This window comes from Sardina pilchardus, chromosome 14, assembly GCF_963854185.1.
Source record: "Sardina pilchardus chromosome 14, fSarPil1.1, whole genome shotgun sequence".
In the NCBI taxonomy this organism is placed as follows: domain Eukaryota; kingdom Metazoa; phylum Chordata; class Actinopteri; order Clupeiformes; family Clupeidae; genus Sardina; species Sardina pilchardus.
Window position 1 is genome coordinate 25,405,722 of NC_085007.1, and position 17,500 is coordinate 25,423,221.

Below are 17,500 nucleotides of genomic sequence, written 5' to 3' on the forward strand. Positions count from 1 at the left end.
AATTGGCGCGGCCCGTACGGATAGGCGGTTCTAAAAGCGAAAGCCGCGAGCGGATTTCGCACGGCCGGGGCTGACTGACGACGACGGCCTTCGGGGGGGGTGGCGGCACCTCCGCGGCGCGCGCGAGAAGACCGTGTGCCTGTCGTCGCCGGGGGCCGATAGCGATGGCGTGAGAGAGTGTGAGGACGCAAGTGACGCACTAACCCAGGGCCGGGCCCGCTAGTGCCTGAGCCGCAAAAAGAAAGTCACAGCTTTTTTTGTTGTTTTTTTTTTTCAACGAAAAAAAAAAATCGAATTTGTTCTCAACGGTTGCTTCCAATCAACAGCTAAAGTGGGTGCCATTGCAGCTTCCTTGTCAACAGAAGCAGGATATGGGCACATGTTCTCTCAGACGGTGCGAGGTCCGCGAGCATCATACAGTAGCGTCGACGACAGCCCTATAGAGACACAGTGCTTGATTTGGGGTTGTTTTTTTATTATTCATTTTTCAATTCATACGGTCTTGCTCATAGACTCAAACTGCACGGGGGAGAGAGAGTCCACCTACAAACCAGCCATGCTGTTAGGCTGCACTGGGAACACCATGTTTAGACGCATGCCATTAGCCTCCTAATGCAAAAGATGAGTCAAAATAGGATCAGCGTCATACACCACCAATGACTATTTTTGGTCTTTACGAAGAAACTGTGGATATTAATGGGGGGGGGTATAAGTTTTGGGTACAAGTTGTCCTTTGTCATGTAATGTATTGCAATTGGCTGTGAGGGTTTGGGTATGAGTAGCCTAGTCTAGGGATGAGTAAACTAGGTAGTAACCTAGGCATATGAGTGTAAGAAGTTTACAAGGAAAGTGTCTTCCATGGAAGCCTTGTTTGTACATCCCCAGTAGTACAAAGTTTAGTCACAATGGTGCCGACATTTAGAACAATTTCACTTGCTGCTCAAATGCTATCACTGAAAGGGACAGACACGGTTTAATCTGTACTGACATGATAAAGCTGTCAAAACGCCAGCAACAAAAACCAAACACAAACCCAACCCAACAAGGCCTCAGTCCTCACTGGGCTGGAGTGGCGTTTTCCTTTTTTTCCCCCTCCCAATTTTCCTGGCGCAGCCGGAGTATTTATCTCCTCGAAAGCATCTCGCTCATTTTCCCTGAGCTGTGTGGTTCACATCTCTCCAACACATGTCCTTGACTGACTCTCAAGGCTTCGTGGTGACTGACTACAGCCTAGAGAGAGAGAGAGAGAGGGAGAGAGAGAGAGAGAAGGGGAGACACAGAGAGAGAGTGAGAGAGAAGAGAGGGAGAGAGAGAGAGAGAGAATATCTGCCGAGTCAGGGCTTTCAAACGTGAGCCCTATGGCTCCGTGACTGTCGGAGGATCAGACGGCGGTACGTATTATTAAGCTGTCAGATAGCCTGTGAGAGCCTAATTGGATGCCGAGCCTCATTTGCCATTTAAGAGGACATTGACACAGGGACTCATTAATTTATTGCCTCCTAACCATCACACTAAGTGACGGAAAAAGACTGTTTCGCTGTTGCTCACTTGAGCATTCGGAGGAATTTCACACGTCACTGTTACCGTCACTTAAGATATTCATTTCAGATTTGTTTTAACTGATTCGTTCACGGCATGTTGTCATATCAATTGAACACAATATTACACAGTGAAAACCCTGTGTGTAATCCCTGTGTATATCATGTGTTTGCTTGTGTTGCTGTTGTGTAGGATCTAATGTATAGGCCTAAATGTGTTGCACACAGTTGTTCTGTGTGGACACATACAGCATATTATTCACACAGCATGATCCATGTCCGTACAGTATGTTGAACGAAGCGTGTTGCTCATGCCATACATCCTACGTGGCTCATGTTCATGTGTGACATACAGCATGCTCCATGTTGTTTACATGGCAAATAACAGCCATGGCCTCTCCTCTCATCCTCATTGGTTGACCTAAGCCGATAATGAACCTGTGGGCCAGGATTTCACACCGTGGGCGGGAAGTGTGTGTGTGTATGTGTGTGTGTGTGTGTGTGTGTGTGTAGGGGAGGAGGGGGGATCCGACCGTCATGGTGGCGAGATTATAATATTCATAGACAGAGGCTTTCTCCAGCGTGGTGTGCTGCAGACGAAAGCAAGGCCCTTGTGGAGGCAGATGGAGTGACGCGGAGAGCAGAGAACAGGCTCCTCCGCGCCGAGAGCAGCTGCATGCAGAGCCTCAACCAGCCAGCCCTATCTTCCTCACAGTGAGAGCGAGAAAGAGAGAGAGAGAGAGAGAGAGAGAGAGAGATAGAGTGGGAGAGACAGATAGAGAGAGACACAGATAGAAGGAGCAAGAGAGAGAGAAAGTGGGAAAGGGAGAAGTGGAAAAGCAAAGGAGAGAGAGAGGGGGTGTAAGAGAGACAGATAGAAAATAAGAGTGGAAGAGGTAAGAAGAAACAGTGAGGAAGAGATAGAGGAGGAGAAAGATTAAATGAGAGGGAGAGGGAGAAAATGAAGCTGAAACGTTTCCTTGCGGGATGCCAATTTAAAACTGCAAACAGTTAATCGCACTTCTGTGAAGGCAAAAGGAGGGGGCACGGAGGAAGAAAGGGGGGATTATCGTAACATACGCCTGCGCGGTAGTACATGCGCACACACTGATACGCACACACGTCGCGCAGACAGGACGTTGCTAAGCGATGAAAATAAAAATGAATACTTCAGCAATTACGGCATGACAACTTCTAATGACTTCAGTGCCGGCAGAAATTGGAACTGTCTGTTAGGGGGGGAATGCACTCTCTATCTCTCTCCCTCTCACTCACATAGGCCTAGGCTGCACACACACACATTCTTATCCCCCCTTTTTCGGTCGTAAGTTTTGCTTTCTTGTTTTCAGCCTGCTTCATAAAGAGACTGTCTTTGATCTTGAATAAATTGTACAGTTATGAGAGCCGTGCGACACACTTAGAGCTCCTAACTATGTCAGGATGAACTACAACAGGTGCACGCGCGAATGATCCAAACATCTCTCACCTCACACAACAGCACGCTCTAGTCTAATGACGCTGGCGAAGGCCGAGGGATGCTCTCTGCTGCTGCCGTCGTCGTTTGTATTTAGCAGGAGTAGGATAACCAGGGGATGAGCAGCGTGCGTCCTTTTTGCGTCATGTGATGCTGATCCTCCTTCTGAGCTCAGACACCAGTCATCCAGCGACACGAACGCAAGGTCCCCTAGGGTTCGCAAAGTTCGCCCGACACCGCCGCACAAGAGGCCACAGGCGCGGTGCCGCAGTGAGGAGTCTGAAGAGGAGGCAGTTTTAAGCGGATGATCCCGCTGCCAAATTCCATTTTTATAGCTTGCGGTTTTTGGCTGCAAAATGACTGGATTTAGTTCCCTCAGATGTTTTACATGGCAAAGATTAGAACCATCTCTGCATGCAGTGAGGTTGTACATCATATGTAATTACAACAGCGCTGCTTAAACACCTGTTGAAGAGTGCACCTTTGAAATATTATGAAGCTACTCATCAAACAAATATCTCCAATTATTAGTATTTTCTGACATGATTATATCTAGACCTTATCACAGCATGTTATTAACATTAATAAAAAGAAAGTACTACTGAACATATACTATATATGTAGCCTATATGTGTGTACAGTATATCATAGCATATATATATATAGAGAGAGAGATAGATAGATAGATAGATAGATAGATAGATAGATAGATAGATATAGATATATGACAACGTAAATATCTCAACATCAAGTTGATATCTATGACATGATAAACATTTTTTAAAAAAGCACCTCGAGCCTTGAAAGGTCATATACAGCCCAGAACTGAAAAACAGACCACATGGGCCATGGGAGACTCTTATAAGTACTAATATGCGCAGCAAATAAAACAACCGTAAATCTCCTTCTGACAGAATGACAACAGCATTTATAATTTTCGACCTATGGGCTTTCTGGTCTCCGTCAGTCGGTGAAGAACCTGATCTAAAGCGAGTAGATGAATAGCTGGAGTCTACCGAGCCAACAGCAGCCAAAACAGTCAAGCGCAGGATGCCTGTCCAAATAACATGAACACGATAGTGACTCGCAGACGAACAAAGCCTTTTTAATTGAGTGGAAAGTAAGACTGTTTTGGTTGGGGGTGTTTTAGACCCAACGGAAACCCAACTTAGCACTTGATGATAACATTCAACAAATTCCCAGTGGATTCTAGTGAAAGAGTTGTCGGTTGTGTGTGAGTTGTGTGTGTGCATTTACATGTGTGTATGAGTGTGTGTGTGTGTGTGTGTGTGTGTGTGTGAATGTGTTGGGGGGGACTGTAATTTCCTCTGTAAAATATCTACCCATTGTGTTTGTCCTCAGTGTCTGATCCCTGGCACACGCATTGTTGCCCAGAGCTGTTTGAAGTGGGAGCTGCCTGGGTCACAGCGAGTGAAAATAATGACGGGGTTTGCTGAGAGTGTTTGTGGGGTGAGGTATTGGGATGACGCACTTTGCCCCGGCGCAGACTGGGACACGGACCGGTGCCCCTGCTACTTTAGGTATGGGCTTGGGGGAGAGTGGGCGACTCTCTCCCTGACTCTCTGTCTGTCTCTCTCTCTATGTCTTTCTCTCTCTCTCTATCTCTCTCTGTATCTCAGTTTGTTTCTCTCTTTTTCTGTGTGTCTGTCTTTCTCTCTCTCTCTGTCTCACTCTTTCTCTCTCTCTATCTCTCTCTGTGTCTCTTGTTTGTTTCTCTCTTTTTCTGTGTGTGTCTGTCTTTCTCTCTCTCTCTCTCTCTCTCTCTCTGTGCTGTCCTCCTCACTCCTCAGCTTGGCCTTGGCCTGAGCCTAAGTTGGGCTGATGAGCATGAGGTCATCTGGCCTGGTTTACACGAGTCACACCCCACTGAAAGTCAATGGTGAGGTTCCTGGAAGAAAGGAGGAGGATGGTGTGTGTGTGTGGGGGGGGGGGGGGGGGGGGGTGGAGCCCTGAGGCAGCAGTTCACACACATGCACACACACACATACACATGCAAACACTCATAGAGACACAAACAAACACGCACACACACAAACACACACATAAATGACTACACAAACACAGTGATGACTTAAAAAACTCAGACATGATCATACAGACACACACACACACATGCACTCAGACAGAAGTACAGCCCCCCCCAAAGGATTTTCTCCTGGGAGCGTTAGCGTGCCTCTACAACAGTAGAATCATGTTAGCTCAGCTCAGGTAAGCATGTGTTCAGACACCCTCCTCTCACCTCCATTTACAAACAGCCAAGAGTGAAACACGAGTAAAGTGAACTGGGGAGATTTAAGCGTCAGTCAGATTTTCGTCTCTTTTTTTCCCGCTTACGTTTGGCCTTACTGCTGCCAGATGTAAAACTGACATGTTTGCGGGAGAGGACCTCGCTTTGGAGACTTGTGGCTACACTTTTCTGTCAGAGAGCTAATTCTGTCGTCTTTTTTCGTCTCCCAAACACGCGCGCCTTATTATCATATGTCACACAGTAGTTCCTCTCATTCCAGAAAATTAAGAAAACATACTTTCTAGTAAGTGCTTATTCAAAGTCTGAGGTTCTGACCAGAATTGAATCACGACTGGGAATAGAAATTACATCACCTCAGTAGATATGCCTACACACACAAACACACACATACACACACACACACAGTGGACTGGTTCACAGAGGGAGGGGGGGGGGTAATGGTGAGACATGAGTTTTGTCATGTTTCTAGTAAAGTCATGAACCTTGCGTCGACTGAAGTGTGTGTAGGTTTCTCTTCTCCGTTCTCTTAAGAGGTCAGCCAGCCTCCATGAAGTCGCATCCGCGGTGGTGAGAGACAACAGGACTCCCTCATGACTGTCATATCAGAGAAACGATCAAAACACTTTTACGAAGGTGTGGTGTGAAGTTTGTGGTTTAGAGCCATGAAAAACTATAATCCTTTTTTCTCTCTTTCTCTCTCTCTCACACACACACACGCGCGCGCACACACACACACACACACACACACACACTACAAGTGCGTCAGTCTGAATCAGTCATGGGACTTTGTGGGAAATGGGTCTGTAACACATTTACATGTCTGAGGTCACATCGAGGGCTAAACACTGAGCGGTTTCCGATGCCCTCACTGCGTGTAGGCTGCTCCCCTAAATGCCTCTCTCCTCTCCTCTTCCTCTTTCAGCATGAGGTCATGGGAGATATCAAAGAACTGGTCCGAAAAACACCTTCCACACAACAACACCTCCAGCAGGTCAACATGAAAGATGAGAGGGGGAGGTACACACACATGTGTCTTAAGGTGTGTGTTTTGTGTTTGTGTGTGTGTGTGTGTGTGTGTGATATAAGCTTGTCTGAACAGAACCAGGTTTTGTAGGAAATAGGGTGCCTCGGGGGCCGTAGTGTCGTATACATGGTTTCTATGGCGACGGTCCACACACAGGTTCCACAAGGCCGATGTCTTAAGTGCTCCCAGAGTCCCTGCAGGAAACACTCTCCCGTTTGAACAAAGGGGTTAGCATGTTTATTAGCCAGTTTGTTTTCTCCACGGAAAATTGGCTCTCCGCACCCTACACACACGCGCGCACACACACACACACACACACACACACAATTCCTAAACCTAACCCCTGACCCACACACACACACCGCATAACCTCTTCCTTCCTAACCCATGCTCGCTTTTATTCTTAGATCATTGTCATTTTTTTTGGCATTCGTTTTTTTTCTTTCTCTTTCTTTCTTTCTTTCTTTTAGCAACTTCCCTTTTTTCCCCTCTCTGTGTTATAGCGGTCTGACGCGATTGTGAGAGCTGCAGTCGCCGCAGTGTTCGCAACACTCCTCCGGTGCCCACGCTGGCTCTCTCACCCTCTGACCGAGAGGGGCACCGTGCCACGCGGCTCCCGCTCCACCTCTCCTGCTCCGGGCCAGAACCGGGGTCCAGAACCGGCAGGCCCGGCGCCGGTGCCGTTGCCGCTAATGGTCCGCGCTCGGCTCCGCTGAGGGGACGTGCGGCGCTGGTGTCCTTCCAGAGAGGACTTTATTTATCGCCAACAGACAGTAGACGTGATTCACCCGCCCTGGCCACCGGCCACCGCTTATTATCAGCTGTTGCCAGACACCTGTGAGGATGTGTGGATGTACGTGTAGGTGTGTGTGTGTGTGTGTGCGTGTGTGTGTGTGTGTGTGTGTGTGTGTGTGTGCGTGCTTGTGTGTGTGTGTGTGTGTATGTGTGTGTGTGTGAGTGTGAGTGTGTGAGTGTGTGTACGTGTTAGGACAGAGAGAGAGTGTGAGAGAATGAGAGTACGTGTGGATGTGTGTGTGTGTGTGTGTGCGTGTGTCTTGTGCGTGTACAGTGTAAGTACGACTGGAGAGGAGCACAATGTTGCCTGCACAGGTCAGTAAGGGGATTTTTCAGAAAGGCTGCACAGGATGTACAGCGTTGGCTGAGAATAAGCTGAATCTATTTAGATAGAAATGTCGCTAAATTGTGGGCAGAAACAAAATAGATAAACATTTTCCTGGCACTGTGTATTTACGGACAACACTTGAATAACGCATCTGTTAAAATGATCATCTTGACACTCTGTTAACGTCAGAGAAGAGGGGTGTTTCTTGTTATTACAATGCATATTACACTATGCTGTGTATTACAGTGTGGTATAACAGCATCTCGAGTTCTCGTCCCCGTTCTTTGAAGTGTCAGTTTTGTGCTTGGTCAGCTGTGCGCGTGAAGTACACCGAGTCCTGCTCTCTCTGGCTCACCGCAGAAGGGGAAACTGCGGGAGAAGAAAAGGAAATCAATCACTTCAGTGCTCACAGATTTTATCGTTTAAGCAAAAATAATCCAATAGATGTTAATCTCGATGAGAAAAAGAAAACATTAAAACACTTAAAAACACTTAAGTTAAAAACTAACATCCAGTCCCTATCCACCTAGACAACTAGAAGAGACAGTAATGAGAATAGTAAGGAAATGAGTTCACAGTAAAACTCTCATGGGGATACAGAATGTGTTAACTATTAGTTTATAGACCCCCTTCCCCAACACACACACACACACACACACAAACACACAGAGAGAGAGAGAGAGAGAGAGAGAGAGAGAGAGAGAGAGAGAGAGAGAGAGTGAGTTAAATAATCAAACCATCAAACAAGATAAGCTGAATAAATCAACACATTTATTACAACATTTCTCAATGTTCACATGTCCTACTCAGCCACAGGGCTGGTCATCAGGCTCTGATGAAGAGCTTACGTGTGGAGAGTCTTTGGAGATTGACAGAGCAAAAGAGCAGCGGCCAGCCAGCGAACGAGCGAGCGAGCGAGCAAGCGAACGGCGCGTAAGGGCCGGCCGGCCCGGCCTCGCGCTAATCCTCGGTGCCGTGGCTGCAGGTGGCCGCGTAGGTGTGAGTCACCGCCTGACAACCGGGTCATCGCTTACCGCCGTCCCCATCTCCTGAGGTGGCCCAGTGTCAGGCAGTAATATGCGTGAGTCACCGCCTCACAGGGGCCGGGCAGGGGGGGCTCGGGAGAAAGGCCACTGTGGCTGATTGCGATAGCTTTTTCTGGGCCAGAGGTGGCAGTTGGAGTAGAAGTGGCAGAAGGACCCAAAAGGACCATTGTGCCTCCATTGTGCCACTCCCTCCCCCAGCGAAAGCTAATTTTTTGACATTTTATGATTATATGAATTTAGCGTTGTTTCACGGCCGTGGGTAGCCGCTTTGAGCCAGGTTCGGCCTTCAAAAAAAAAAAAAAAACACCAGCGCACCAATCTTGTTTCCCCCCGTCGTCAGCCGATTGCTCACTCGGATCGGGTGCTGAAGTGTGTAAAAGCTGACTGATCTCTCCACCGCTGAAATCCCCTCCTGAAACATCTGCCAGGAGATCAGTAGAACAAAGCAGGTGACACAGCTTTTGCGACGTCCATGCCATCAGAATGACGTGAAACTGTGTGGTGAACAGAGGCGATATTAGCCACAAATACATCATTCAACCTTTTAAATCTGTCCCTCTTTTCCCTTCATCAAAGTTGTATTATGTTATGCTTCAGGTGCATTTTTGTTTGTATTTTGCATGTAGCATAAATATGCAGTATGTCTTTGAAGTGTTTGATGTCTGTTTCCAAGTGTGTCACATCTAGTTTTAGATCTAGTTCACTTCATAGATGACGGTGTCGTAAGGACGAGTCCCTTTGCTTTGCTGAACACTTCAGAGTCTTTCGTCTAATAAGTTTTTTCCTCATTTTATTCCGGGTCACTGAACATACATACATGAAAATAATTCCAATGATCAATGAAAATGATCATTCACTTGTACAAATGTACAGATAATTCGAAGAAGTTCCTTTTTCAGTGTCACACAGTCTCTGAGTCAAGTCGGAGTAATTACTGTGAAAGCAAAGCAGCCTTGTTCCTTTTGGGGACAGTCATGACACCAACACGACTGATTATTACACAGTCTGAATATTTTGACATTCTTTGTTGTTTATCTATCCTGTAAGGCAGCACAAACATGTACTGTATGACATTTATACTGACTGGGCCAGTAAAGAGGTGGAGGTATGGTGTGTGCTCTTTGCTGCATATCAAGTGGTTCAACTGGCTTTTATAATGCAAGTGCGTAACACCCCCTCTTACTGTATGTTTAAGCAAGAAATGCATGGGCACATGTGTACACAAGTAGCAGCATAAATACACACTTGTATAAATGCACACATACTTTTTAATATGCTCTCTTTTTCAGTCAAACTCCTCTCACTGATCATACAGTAGACAGACACACACACACACATGCACACACACACACACACATGTGCGCGCGCATACACACTCACACTCACACTCTCTCACACACACACACACACACACACACACATATAAGCTCCCACCTTTCCACAGCAGGTAGCGCGCGCGGCGCTGGCTGCATGTCACCAGGTCTGTAATGAGCTGTGTGATGGCTGCTCTGATCCTCGCGAGCACAGAGGCGCCCCTGCTTCATGGAACAACCCACCAAGGAGTGACTGCACATAACATTATGCCAAGTCTGACATGCTAATTACCGCGCGGGCTACGGCTCTGTATGCCCATTCATATGGGGGCTGTGTTTCCATAACTCGCCCGTCAATAAAAAAAAAAAAGAAGAAGGAGCCGGGGAACTCTCGCCCGCTCGACTAAGACGTGCGGCAGGGAAAATCTGCCATAAAGCGTCGGCTGGTTTAAAAACCATGACAGTGGTGTTTTTATGACCAGATGCATAATCTCCGGTAATGAGAACATTAACAATGTCTTGCAAATCCAGACGGTGCTCGATCAACACAGGATCAAAAAATGCTCCCTTATGTTCACATTAAAATGCACCAATATATTTCATCCCTGAGGACATATTGGCAATTGCTGGAGTAGAGTGTATTGGTGCCTATGGAATATTCTCAATGTAACTCCTGCCAATAGAAACAATTATTTAAAAAAAAAGCTTTTTGACTACAGGCTTGTTTATTAACACACAGCTGTTCAACCTAGGCACTAAAGCCTGAACATCTCAGACTGTTAACATTAAGGTTAGACTAACATCTGCACTCGGCCTTATGTAATATTATGATGTGAAGTGTCTGGAATAAAAAAGAGAAAAAAAAAAACTTTGACATGTCTTCATGATGACATGTTCTGGAAAGTTCTGAGGCCCCTATCCACCCCCGAACAGCAGCCGTGCGGGGGCGGAGAAAGAGAGAGAACGCCGTCGCTCGTCTCTCCGGTCGTCTGAAGCGCGCTTGCCAGGCCCCCGATGCGTGGCACACACACACCGACAGAGCAGCGCCCAGCCGGCTTCTGGGTAATAAAAGAGCGCGATGTGCTGCAGATGACGTCCGATGCGCGGCTGAGTGACCGGCTGACCACTGAGCCCGACGCGTCCCGGACGTCACGGCCGACTCCCACGGCCGCCGTCGACGTCACCCGCTCTGAGCGGAGGCCCTGAGGCCCGACTCCACGGAGATGCTCCGCCCTGACCTCCTCCACACACACACACACACACACACACACACACACACACACACACATCCCTCAGCAGGCCGTGTGTGTGTGTGAGCAGGTCTGCTCCGTCCCAACAGAACACACCACCCATTCCACAGTCATCAAATAACCGGGAGAGGTCCGAGATGTACATGTGATATATGTGAAAACCTGTCATCACATATAAGCTACAAAACACAGACATTCTACGCAAACTGCACCAAGTCCCATACCAACGTATTCCTTTGTACTGAACCATGCACAGATGCTTATATTCATATTGTTGTAAGCATTTTATCACATACACGCACACACTCCCTTACACATACAGTACACACAGAGAAACATCTAGAACCACATATCCCATCCCCCTGAAAAACTTGAATGAGGTTTAGGCTCCCCAGCACTGCTGCAAACCAGTCCAAAGTTAATCTCCCTCTTCTCTTCTCTCAACCTCCTTTCTCTTCCACTTCTCCCTCCCGCTCTCTCTTTCTCTCTCTCCATTTCATTTTCTCTTTCTACTGATATTGCTCTCTCTCTCTCTCTCTCTCTCTCTCTCTCTAGTGGGTGTAGCTTTAGAGGAATCTCCTCTCACTCAATCCTTCAGAAGGGCTTCAGAGACAGCTTTCAGTAAGTGGGTAGGGTTTACTGCTGTTTAAATGCCCAAAACAAAGGTAGGAGTACAGTAGAAAGAGCCCAAGCTCCTTCCTTCCTTCCTCCTGTGTGTGTGTGTGTGTGTGTGTGTGTGTGTGTGTGTGTGTGTGTGTGTGTGTGCGTGTGTGTGCGTGTGTGTGCGTGTGTGTGTGGTGTGTGTGTGTGTGTGTGTGTGTGTGCGCGCGTGCGTGTGTGTGTGCAAGTTTATGTGTGCGCACTAGATAGTGTATATGTGTGTCAGTCAGTGTTTGGGCATGTGTGTGTGTGTGTGTGCTCTTGGGCTGTGGAGGATTGCAGAAGCTCTGTTCCAATGTGGACATACAAGCATCCACCCCTTCGGTTCTCCCGAGAGACCAAACACTGCATAAACAGTTCAGTAGGGAAATGTGCCCGGGGTGCATTTGACTGTCTCCAAGCCATGCATATGACACATGAAACCTCCATCACACCAACTGTCTATCAGGGGTTTCGATTCTGCTAGACTGGTCACATTAAACTCACACAAGCTAACACAGAGCGCACGGCACAGCGGACTGGATATCATCTTGTTCATAAATGCACAAATTGGGAATGGGCATAATTAGTCTACTCCATGTGTGAGGGCTCACCCTTCATTGGTTTGATGGATGCCCTGGCTGACATGTTTGTGCCTGTTTGTCAGTCTCAAAATGGCATTTTTAATGTTGACTAAGCAATTGGTCTTAGGCTGCGCTGTCAGGGCAGTCTGCATGTAGTGGCACTCTGCTTTCTTAGCCTCTGGAATAAACATGTTTTCATCCCAAAACCGCTCCTTTGTCAAAACACAAATACGTGCGATAGGCTTCAAAGGCGTTTACAGTGGAAAAAAAATAGAAAATAAATTTTAAAAAAGAGAGGTTTCCGGAAAGGAAAAAAAAGAAGCTTCCGGAAAGAAAGAAATGTCAGCCTTTGTCAGCCTTTTAAGTTTAAACAAACTAAACAAAATAAAATCATTACACAGTATACTGTATTCCTCAGTGTATGAATAAGCCATGTAGATTTAGGAAGTGAAGAAGCTACCGTCTTCAGGGTCCTCAAGTATGAGGACAAGGAAGCTATATTTCAAATCAAATCAGTGTTCTAGGACATTGCGATAACTCCCAGCTCGAGGTGTGAATAATACAGTATATTCCTAATGAGTCAAGTACCACAATGGCACGTTCGGCCATATCACAACTGCCCTCATATGCTTTACTTTCATTTACGTTCCTTTCCTGCAGCCTTGCTCTCCCGCCAATGCCCACACCAATGGGCTATTATGTGGGTCAGCTGCCTTATAAAGATATAAGATCTGAAGAGAGAGAGAGAGAGGGAGCGAGCGAGAAAAAAATGACCTTTCACTAAATTATGAGAAATCTGCACATACAGAACAGATATTTATAGCCAATAGTGCAGCTCAGTATGCAATTAAGTTATGGCTGCTCCACTGACCCCACGCCTTCCCTTCTCATATTGAGAACTCAGCAGCCGTATATCACATCCGATCAGATCACACACACACACACACACACACACGCACACACACACACACACACACAACCCTATCCCCAACCCCTGACAAACGCCGACTCCTTCCAACAGCCGAGACGTCGCAGACGGGCCAGGCCTGGAATAAATGAAATAAATGCACATGTATACGGTACATGCCTCTCCCCCTTAGGACACGAGCTGGGCTGAATAAACTCACTTCAGCTTCGCTTATATCAATTAAGCAGAAATACTCCTGGGAGACTGGGAGACGTGAGCCATTGGCTTTTTAAAGAGGGGGTAAGATGTGCCGGTTTGACAGTAAAGATTAGAGAGTGCCGGATTTCAATTGTGCTGTTAAAACGCCGTGGGATTTTCTTGCTCCCACGTTTCCTAGCTAAAAGGTGATGAAAGTGTCCTTCAACATTTCAATTTAATGCATTTAAATGAGTGCATTTGTAAAATGTCAACCACATTTCCTTTTTCATTGGAAATAACAAAGGTAATTTGTTTTTCCTAAAAAAAAAAAAATTATGAAGAGTCAGGATAGCCAAATGTACGTATGTATCTCCTCTCCATGTAGACTCACTCGAAATCTTTTTCTCAATTAAATGGTCATTTTCTCTTATAGAAAAAAAATCACCCAATATGAAATTCTTACCAGCCTCAAAAAATAGCATGCCCAGTTTACACAACATGGAGAAACACAGTCTGAAATTGATCACCCTGGCTTCTGTTTTATTTAACCTACTTAGCTATGACTGTGTGCTGAGCCCCCGAGGATTTAACATTTCCAACTGTCAGAATGAATTAACCATCACAAATACAACTTAAATCCCAAGCAGTTTCTCTGAGGTGACTCACAGACAGCAACACATTTTTGGAGGGGGGGGTAAAAGTTTGACTGTTTCGAATTTGGGGGTCTCACCGGTGTGAAGCGTGCACACCAGGGAGTGGTGGGGGGAGGGGTGGGGGGTTGAGAGAGGAGGGCGGGGGGGTCCCAGCGGGGGGTTGGCCCAGACGTGCGTGTCTGGGTGCGTGCCGTAACTCCCGTGTCGAACAGACATGAAAACAGTCGCTCTGGTTTAGTCAGCTTTCAGTTTCACTTTCCTGCAACTGGTGGCGTGTGCTGCCGCGCCTTACCAGATCAGTGGGACGAGCGGGCTTTTTGGAAGCAGGAATTTCTGAGTGCGTGTGTGCAACGTACATGTGCATGTGCATGTTTGTGTTTGAGTGTGTATGTGTGCATACCTTTGTGTGTCATGCCTATAGATGTGGGTCTGTTTACTTGTGTGTGTGTGTGTGTGTGTGCAAACATATGTCAGCACTTCATTCATAGGGCAAGACCTGTGAACTGTGAAAGTACCGGTAAGAGACAAGATGACTGGGTGAAAGAGAGAGAGAGAGTGAGAGCGAGAGAAGAGACGGTGTGTGTGTGAGAGAGAGAGAGAGAGAGAGAGAGAGAGAGAGAGAGAGAGAGAGAGAGAGAGGGAGAGTGCAAGCACACTCACCTACTGCTGCTATTTATTTTGCGGTGTTTTTTTCATACAGTACCTTAAACAAAAGTGGCCGTTACCTAGCGAATGAAGAACACAAGGCCATCAGAGATGATCAATTTGGTCTGCCACAAACACAATGCTCCAAATGAATTATTTATTTCTCCTCCCGCCATCTCCAGACCAGTGATTCCTGAGCACTGAGGTTTCAATGTTGTCAATGGTTGCCAAGGGGACAGATGATTAGGAGACAGCCAACTCGTCATGAGAGGATGTGCGAGGAGCCCCATGTCATGACAACAGGCTCTTGTTGTATTTATTCGCTACTCAAGCTCTTTGGCAAACAGAATGCGCGCAAGGCGGCGAGAGAGAGCAAAGCGTTGTCCTGGGGGGCTCGGAAACCACAACTTTCCATTTTACCTGCTTAATTACTCGTGGGTTAGCCCGCCGCTTTATTGGAGAGCCTCGTCCCCGTAATCTGCTTCTTACGAGGCTGCGTCGAGGAGCGCATGATGCAGGGCAGGCCCCTCGGGAGGACTTCCAGCGTCTGGATCTCCCGTGAAAAGCCCACGTCCATAAGAACTCAAATATGTCAGAGGGACGCGAGCGTTCGTTAGTCACACTGTCTGGTCCACACTTGGCTTTTCCCGGCAGTGTAATACCGCCCTGCTCCTTCAGAGCGGCACTGCGCTTGCGGTTCAGACTTCAGAGATAGGCAGGGATAACAGATGTGGTCGAGCCGCGAATAAACATGCCAGTCGTTCGGTGGGTGCCCTTGCTGGAGCGGAGTGTGTGATGAGGGTTTCATGCTGGGCCTAATTAGAGGCCAGCGCTAGTGAGTGACGGTAATAAAGAAGCGTTGCGGCCTGGGTGAGAGTTTTTGGGGGAAGCCGAGCCGCTGACGTCGAGTTTGTTCCATTGTGTCTGGGCGAATGGTAGGATGTGTGTTCATGGAGAGCGGGCGTCTCAAAGCCACACTCAAATTAGATGAATAACAAACAGCAGAAACGGCCATGACAAGGCTGCTGGTCATTAGTCAGCAGTGGCCTGACCTCCAGGTGCATGCTTTTTTTTTTTGTCTTTTTTTTTGTGGTTGTTTTTTTCCAAACAGAAGTTTAAATTGCAATTAAGTTGGTCTCCTGTCTTTGTCTCTTGTCTGTCAATGTGTCTTGTCTCTTGTCTATCGCTGTGTTTTGTCTCTTGTCTGTCTCTTGTCTGCCTGTCCCATATGTCCTACAGTTTGTTGTTGCTCTTGTTGTTGTTTTTCTTGTTTCCTGTTTGATGTATGAACCCCCCTTGAAACAAAAAAGCTGTAACTAAAAAAAAAAAAGATGTCCCCCGAATAGGGGGGGTGGTGGTGGGATTAAATTTAAAAAAAAAAAAAAAAAAAAAAAAAAAATTGTGATTAAGTTGCAAGTTAAGTTGTCTTAAACACGTGTAGAAAAGAGCACACCGTTGCAGAAGAGTTCCAAGAAAATCTCAGCTGCTTCCTCCTCCAGTCCGCATGCCAAGAAGCACTGCAATGCACCTCTCATATATCAAAAAGTAACACAAAAAAAAATTCTAAATCTTAAAAATGTGAAGCTTCAAAGTTAATTTATCAGCATTGCTGTTAATTGCTGTGGCAAGCATACAGTTTTTTTTTTCATATCATATTATTATTAATTAACTGTAAGTGATACCAGCAATCAGCAGTAAGCGATACTTGCATTGGAGCTGACACAACAAAGGCCGGGCATGTCTGAACCTCTAATAGCCCAAACGAGCAGAACCAGACAGATGACACCCAGGTGAAAGACTAGCCCAGAAGGGAGTGACCACACCGCACCGGGCTCGGAGAAAAACCATAGCAACAGGCAACGTGAGATGTTGGAAGTAATTACCATTTGCCACTCTCGGCGCAAAAAACACAGAGACGGCCAAGGTGTTGCCAAGCCTCTTAAAGAGATTCGTGATTGACATTTGGCTCCTGAAAAGTCAGTGCTCCACCAAAGGCTGACGGCCAGGAATATAAAAATAGGACGGCGTGTGTATGAGCAGTTTCTGCTGCTTGCGCCTCTCAACAAGGCACGGCTTGATTGCTGCCTCCACAACAGGGGTCTAGACTCAAATAATTTGATGACCATCTCTCACATTCGCAAGAGCTGGGAGTTTTTATTTTCAAGCTGTATGGTGGTTTTCGCAAACGGTCTCAAAATCTGTCCAAGTTGGGATTCAGCACTGTGTCTGGCTGGAGACATGGCCTCTGCATAATGTAAAAATGTAAATACACCAGTAATTGCTTGACTGGTTCAAATGTGACATGGAGCAATTCATGGGAGGACTTCAACGTCTGAGTGTGTCTTCCAGCCGGTGTGTTTCTGTGGCAACCCAAATGGTATACACGGTGACTCATTTAGAAGCTGAGTTGTCCCACCAAACGTGGCAGAAGGACTCAAAGGTTTTTGGCCCCCTGCACCCTGGTCGTCTCACCAGTGCCCGTCTGTAATTCATCCACATTCAGCGTGCGCAGAACTGTTAGGAACTAAAGCATTACACCTCTTTGGATTTATAATGGGTAAGACCAGTAATGGCAGTATGTTTCTAATGCTAGACAAGATGGAAACTGCACATAATGAACTACTGATTATTAAGTGTAATTATGGATCTGCTATGGTATTCAGAGGTTTTCTATAAACAGGGGACATACAGTATAAATGCACAATTAGACCACAGGCCTACTGGTAGCAAAAGCTGTCTTATGGCTCGCAAGCTTGCTGAAAATAACAGACGCTGACAGATCTAGCCTTGAAACACATTTGGCAGGGGATCCAAAGCTAAGTGAGCGCAGATACAGG

The 17,500-nt window shown here is 46.7% G+C and overlaps 1 long non-coding RNA gene across 3 annotated transcripts in view; it reads right to left on the reverse strand.

Annotated features, from left to right (window-relative positions):
- Positions 1-8,192: 8,192 nt before the first annotated feature.
- LOC134100949 (uncharacterized) overlaps positions 8,193-17,500 on the reverse strand; it is a 37,388-nt gene continuing 28,080 nt past the window's right edge. For all 3 annotated transcript variants that reach the window (XR_009941332.1, XR_009941333.1, XR_009941331.1), the window contains one exon: positions 8,193-8,968. This is a non-coding gene — a long non-coding RNA (uncharacterized LOC134100949). The remainder of the gene's footprint in view (positions 8,969-17,500) is intronic.